General features: G+C 32.5%; 1 pseudogene; it reads left to right on the top strand.

Moving 5' to 3' along the window:
* The first annotated feature begins 1270 nt into the window (after nt 1-1270).
* Nucleotides 1271-4212, top strand: LOC120126171 (annotated as a pseudogene).
* Nucleotides 4213-7028: the final 2816 nt, after the last annotated feature.

Here is a 7028-nt window from a genome sequence, read left to right as displayed (position 1 = left end):
CCAGAAAACTGTTTTGTGCTCAAATTCTAGTTTAATGGACTTTGAATTATTTTTGAAAACTTTGAACAAATTCAATCATGTCCAAAAACATTTTTCCTTAATTTGTTATATCAAAATATTAGAAAACATGGTTCAACAAAAAGCTTATTAGTGGTTAAATGTATAATGTTGAAAAGTCTTGTGAATTATTGCTAAAGATGAATATTTCAGGGACTTGTAAGGTTATTAGAAAGAGTTAAAGTTAGCATTGATCATGTGAAAAGGAATTAGTATCAAATATGCATTAATTGCAGTTTTAACAATTTTATGATAATGTGTGCCTATCATGTTAGTAAAGGTACTAACATGTGCTTTGAAATAAGTATTTTGTGTAAATTGATTATTGTATAGATCGTGACGATAATCAAGATTAAAGTGAATCGAAAGCGAAAGAAAAAGTACGATAGTGAAAGTTATCGACTGTAAAGATTTGATAGTGAGGTTTTTGAGGTAAGTGCATTCTTGCTTATCTTATATATATGATATGAGGATGACTTGCGATGAGTCAACCATAAATGACTAAAAAGAAGGTTTGAATTATATTATGATATTTTCCATAATAGTATTTTTTTACTGTAATTGTTTGTAAATTCTTTTCTTCCTATCAATTTCATGACTTTTATACTCTCATCAATGTTTTAATCTCAAAATAAAGAAAGATATAATATTGTTAATATAGTTTATAATTTTATATTGTGTTTGATATATTAAATATCATTATAATGTGAAAATAATATAAATATATATATATATGTGTGTGTGGTTAGAGAAAGTCAAAAAATTGGAATCAATCCTTGTTATAATAATATAAATAATTATAATAAAATTAACATAGAAATTCGAATAACTCTACTCAAATTTATTAAAATCTATAAAATTTCAAGTTAAGTTCGAGTCATAAAATACAACCCGTCAACTCAAATAAATAAAAAATGTTTGAATAGAATCGGCTTGACCCGATCGAATGTTCACCCCTAGGGAGAGTGGATTAAGATGTAAACGGGAAAAAATAGGGAACCAAAACACAAAAAGGAAAAATGACCCTAGTTAAGCTCCCTCTAAGTTAGAGGACCACACGAAGGAATAACCCCAAAGTAAGCTGTACAAACTTCAAATGCCGAGGTTTTGTAGTAATAGTTGTCAGAGTTTTTCATGTTCAGGGTTTTATCTGTGCCTCCTTTGAAGTAAAACCCAGACGAATTCCTCAAGTTCCAGTTTTGTGCAGTTTGAAATGGAAGGATTAAGCGTAGCATTTGCTAATTTGGTGGCCTACGTACACCCTCACAGGTGTAGGAATGTTTCCCAGGCGATCCTCCGTGACCTTGGCTCTTGCCTCTTCAAGTTCGTTCTTTTACTACTTGAATACCTTGTTTTTTCTTTATTATTTTCCCATTCACCAAAAGCTGTTGATTTGTGTTGATATTGCTTGCGATTTATTTAGATTACACCCTTAGTTTGGTTAATGTAGAGCTCAGTATTCGATGATCCTAGCGGAAAATTTTAACTTCATAGGATGAAGCGTATAATTTAGAACATCTCAAGGGATCTAAAATCTAAATGATACTGTGGGTCTTTTTAAACAAATGGAGAAGCTTACTACTGTTAATTATAAGCTTGTGGACAGGGGAAATTTAAATGCTATTAACAGTAATAAGCTTTTCTCCATAGGTACATAGTTTTTGTCATAATGAACTTCGCTTGCAATGTTGATGATGATGATGGTAATTAAATGATGTTTGAATATTTGCTTCCTTGTCCTGTTACAAAGTGTTTCTTCTTTTTTCTTGCAGGTTCAATGAAACATTTGATGGTATTTTATTGGCTTATGATGTTCATATTCCTGATAAGTAGGCAAAAATTCTTTCGGTGTTCATCCGTATTTTGGTCTTAAAGTAAATCTCCTACTAATTTCACCAAAACCAGATTTGATCATAGGTAATTTATCATGATATTTCAAGTTATTTGTATGCATTTATGAATCTGCAGGGCCTATGGTATTGTCTAAATTCTAAACTTATTTTTCTTTTCCATGTTCCGAGGGGAAGGTAGTGAAGCTTTGTCGAGAATCTATTCATGTCATTGTTCTTGGTTTTTCATCCTATCATAACAGCTGAAAACATGCGTGGAAAATTTAAATATAGAAATGTAACGCTTTTCTACCTTGTTTGTTTTCTTTTTTGGGGTTGCATGTGTATATGGCAAGATACTTTGTTTATTACTCTAATAACTTAAGTTTCTTATTGTATCATAGAAAGATGGGAACTATTTGTCAGCAAATCTCACAAGCGGCATGTCATAAAGGTATGAACCATGATCCGTTTTTTAGTCAAGAGGTGACAATTTCCTTTCAAAAGAAAATTATCCTTTTAATTTTAAGAATGGTATGTGTTTTTCATATTTGTATTGTTCTGTTGACCATCAATGTTTTATTGTAAGCTGGAGATAAATAGTATACTGTACAGTAACTCGGCTTATTTTCTTCTACTAAGATTGTAGTAGTAGCTTGTTTGTCCTGCTCATTTATCAAATACATATATTTGTAACTAAGGCCAAGTTTAAATAATAGGTATTTTAGATTTTCAGTATGTTTATTGATATCTTGCCTCCTTGCTTTTGTGATTTCGTACGTCATTCGTTCATTTTTTTTTTCATTAGAAGTCATTGGGTCTTATAGTCTTGTTTATTCTTTATGCCTCGATTCTACTTGCTTTTCTGCTCAATAACGTATCATTGTAGTTCACCAAGCTCATATATACTGGAGATTTACAACTACTTTGAAGTTCTTGTTTCTTGTATTTTTAGTTTCCCCTTGGAGAAAGGGAAGGCGTGGTGGTTAAAGACGCATTGTTTACATGAATTTAGGCGCTGATTCTTTGCAGTTTTGACGAGGAAATACTTCACATTACTGGATCTCTTATGCCAGCTCACATGGGAAGCATAAGTTGGTTAGACGGAAATTTGGAGGAAATTTCAGGAACTGATAGGTCTTTAAATAAACTCTAGAGTTCTTTTATGGAAACCTTTCTGCAAATCAACTCACAAAGGTTTCAATGTAAATGTTGTATAATTCTATAGGAGTGCCATGAAGAGTAGAGATAGACAATCGTTGGGGGACAACTGTTGATGAGCGACCAACTTCCTTGAGCTACAATAATCACATTCTTAGTTTTAAAAGGCCAAAGGCGCAGGGAGGCGCAAAGGGTCCTTGGAATCTAAATGCGGGTCGCAGGTCTTTCGTAGGCGAGGCACACTTATATGTTAAAAAATCTATAAATTAATTATATAATAGATTGTGTACAAAAAATAATATTATAATCATATTGTGGGCACTTAAAGATTAAAATATTCAATATCATACACTAAAATAAAAGAAAAATAAAAGAACAAAAAGAAAATACGATTGTTTCTGAATCTTTCAACTAAATGTTGTTTATTCGTTGTGCCTCTCCTTTAGTAACCTTTTCACAAAACTCACATGTAAAATTATTCTAATTTATAGGATTTAGTTTTCCATATTTTATTGCTGGATCTAAATTACCCGTTGATCCCGTAAAAGCTATCCTTGAGTCCATTTTTCAACAAACTGAAATTTAATAAAATATAAAAAAAATCAATAAATATAAATAACAATTTAACAAGTTATCCCGAATCCATTAATCAAAAAAGAAATCTAATACCATTAATATCTTGCGATGGAAATATGATGGCAATAATAATTGGATGCTGTGTGTGTGTTTTTATGAAGGAATAATATCCTTTTGATCAGTGGCTTGATATGTTACACACTAACTTTATTAGCACCGCCTGTTAATTAATAAACATCTAATTAAAATTCAATAACTTTTGATCAGCGGTTTTCCATACTTTATGAAGGCGGTGGTGCTGCATTAGTTAATAATTTTTTAAGTAAATACAAATAGCACCGCCTGTTAAGTAATAAAATATTAGCTAATAGTTTTTTAAGTAAATAAAAATAGCAGTGTGGCGGTAGGAAAAGGCGGTGGTGCTGGGAGGAAAAAAAAAGTAAACCATCGGTTGCTGCCTTGCTGGGAGAAGGCAGTGGTGTTGGGAGAAAAACAAAACCATCGGGTGTTGGGAGAGAAAGAAAACCAGGCGAGGGAGAGACATACCAGCCCCGGTGGTGGTGCGTCAGCCGTGGTGGACTGGTGCTAGGTTAGCCGTCGAGCAAAAAACAATTGTTTTATTTTGTTGTGCAAAAATAGGTTAAGAGCCCGTGTTTATCTAAAACTTTTAATAAATAATATCTTTATTTTTATTAATTTATTATTAAAATTATTTTTTTACAATTTCAATCCCCCACGAAAGGCATAGAACTGCATGTGCCTGCGCTTTTCATCAAAAGCCCGAAGGGCTCGCGCCTCTTATAACTCGCCTTGCCCGGGTTATTGAATGCAAATTTTCTGTCGTCCCTATGCACCCTGCGCCCCAAGCGTGTCTAGGCGCCCCTTTTAAAACTAACACATTAAAAGGTAAGAAAAACGTAGAATCGCAGAATGATAATGACAATGCTGCCGAGTTCTAATTGTATAAAGAAAAATATTGCTCTCAGGTAACACATTAACCCATTTATGTCCTCACTTTGAGCATTTTCTGATAAACCTTTATCAGTGCTGAATTATTCTCCTATAAGGTAATGTTTACATTCATCTATTTAGAGTAATCAAACCCGTGGACTATTAGTTGGATTGATGAGTTGCGTGTAAGCGCCAGTAAGGGGCGGATTCACATTTTGTTTTGCTTACACTGAAATCCGGAATTTATTTTATTAGTTATTCCCAAGTTGAGACAAAGATCGCAGAGAAATGGTTGATTTTTGTTTATTGATATTTTTGTACGTTGTACTAATATAGACTTGGAAACATTTTTTATTCATATAATGTAATATTTATCTATGATAATAGAATTATCGAAGTGTAATATCATTCTTATTTAATTTATTTGATAAGAATATAAGATTGAAGTATTTGGTTGGAAAATAAAAAATTACTTGAAAGTAAATTTTATTAATTGATGTTTATGATACATATTTTTAATAAGTTAAACTTTTAATATTAAATTGAAAAATATTTGTATTAAAATATATAAAATTATTTAAATCATATTATTTAAACTTTATAAAATATTATATTTAATATATTATTAATATAATCCACATTTTAAAAATAAATTTACATATAGTATTTACTTTTAAGGTAAATTACACGGGTGACCACCGAACTATGGTCATTAACCATTTGAGCAACGTTTAAAAGCGATAAAACATACCACCAAACTATTTAAAGCAATCAAACAGACCACTAGAAGTTAATTTTTAATAGAGGTGATTACGTGGTTGTTAATAAAATTGACGTAATTATATATTTGGTCTTTAATATTTACACATTGTATCGATTTAGTCACTATTTTAATTCAATTAATCAAAACTTAATCCTCTAATCTGGAGGTGATTACGTGGTTGTTAATAAAATTGAAGGGTGACTTTCATTAATTTTAATATGTTAATTAAATTTTTCCCACCAATCAGGTGGTGACACATATTGGAATGGAAGTGCATTTGGGCGGATTCTGTAACACCCTTAGATTGATGCGGTTGACTGGATTCGATTTGGGACGTCACATTAGGGCCACAGGAGCGACCTTCAGTAAAAATCCAGGGAAATTTTAAAATTTCTGTTAAAACGTGTAAATCGTAAAAAAAATATAAATAAAATACAAGTTTAGAAACCATTTATATATTACAAATAGAATTAAAATCATACAAGTTTTAGACTCGGAATAAAAATCAAATGTGACCTAAATGCCCCCTAATTTCACTTGTATCGTACCCTGCAACCCAAGCCAAAGGAACTCCCATTACAGATGTCGATAGTTGCACTGGATCAATTCTTTTAACCTGAAATAGAGAGTAAAAGAGTGAGCTTTGGGAAGCTTAGTAATACAAAACTACCAAATGATGCTGAAGGACATGGAGATAAATGGAAAAGCATAATTTTCCTTATTGATTTAGACGTCCATAATTTTTTGTGATGAGTTGAGGTTCCACTGATATTTTTTCAAGTAAAATACATGAAGCTTATAATTCAGAGGAGACGTTCAAGGATCATGTTCAAGAGATCGGAATAGGATCTCTAGTGTGTTCCAACTAAAACCAGTGTCCTTTTTTAAACTGTAACAATTTAAAACATATTTTTATAACCATAGTAAAACCCTCCAACCAAACATCGATATGAAGTTCCCCATAAATGCATCCATAAGGACTTGCCCTAGGCCCATTGGGTGTAGGTGCCAACCTAAGGTAGTACCTTGGGTCCATAAGGTCTTACCCTAGCCGAAGCGTAGGTCCCCACCTGAGAGGTGCGCCCTCAGGCCCATAAGCACTTACCTAATGCACACAGCAGATAAGCCACCCTGAGGGAGTACTTTAGGGTCTATAAGGTCTTACCACTAGGCCAATTGGGCCTAGGAGGCCACCTAAGGGTCGCCTTAGGTCCATAAGCAATACCAGTTAATCGGTGCTGAACCTATATAAGGAATTACCAGCTTGATCAGAACTGAACCTGAGACTTCATACCAGATCCTAGAGTACCTCGAAGAAAAACATTTTTTAGACAGTAACCAGTGGTAGTAGGAAATCAGAGTTCAAACATATTTATTTATCAGTAAAAACAATAACCAGAGAACACATATCATGTAGCCATAGTTCATAAGCAGTAAATCAATAAATTATAATTTAGATGAAATGTATTTCAAAACAGATAAAACAATCATGTAGTACATAGGGAACACACTAGAGGATCCAGTTATTTTTCAAAGGTACGTAGCAATTATCAAGTGGGGGAAACACGAAACTTCTACAAACTAATTAAATTTTAGAAATGAGATCCATATAAAAGGGGGTTTGATAGCTGACAGATTCATCAATCATTCAGGAAGTGATTTATCAAGATCATATAGTATTCATATATTTT

The sequence above is a fragment of the Hibiscus syriacus genome, unplaced genomic scaffold (assembly GCF_006381635.1).
Source record: "Hibiscus syriacus cultivar Baekdansim isolate YM2019G1 unplaced genomic scaffold, ASM638163v2 tig00110450_pilon, whole genome shotgun sequence".
Classification (NCBI taxonomy): domain Eukaryota; kingdom Viridiplantae; phylum Streptophyta; class Magnoliopsida; order Malvales; family Malvaceae; genus Hibiscus; species Hibiscus syriacus.
This window is presented reverse-complemented; position numbering and strand designations above follow the sequence as displayed.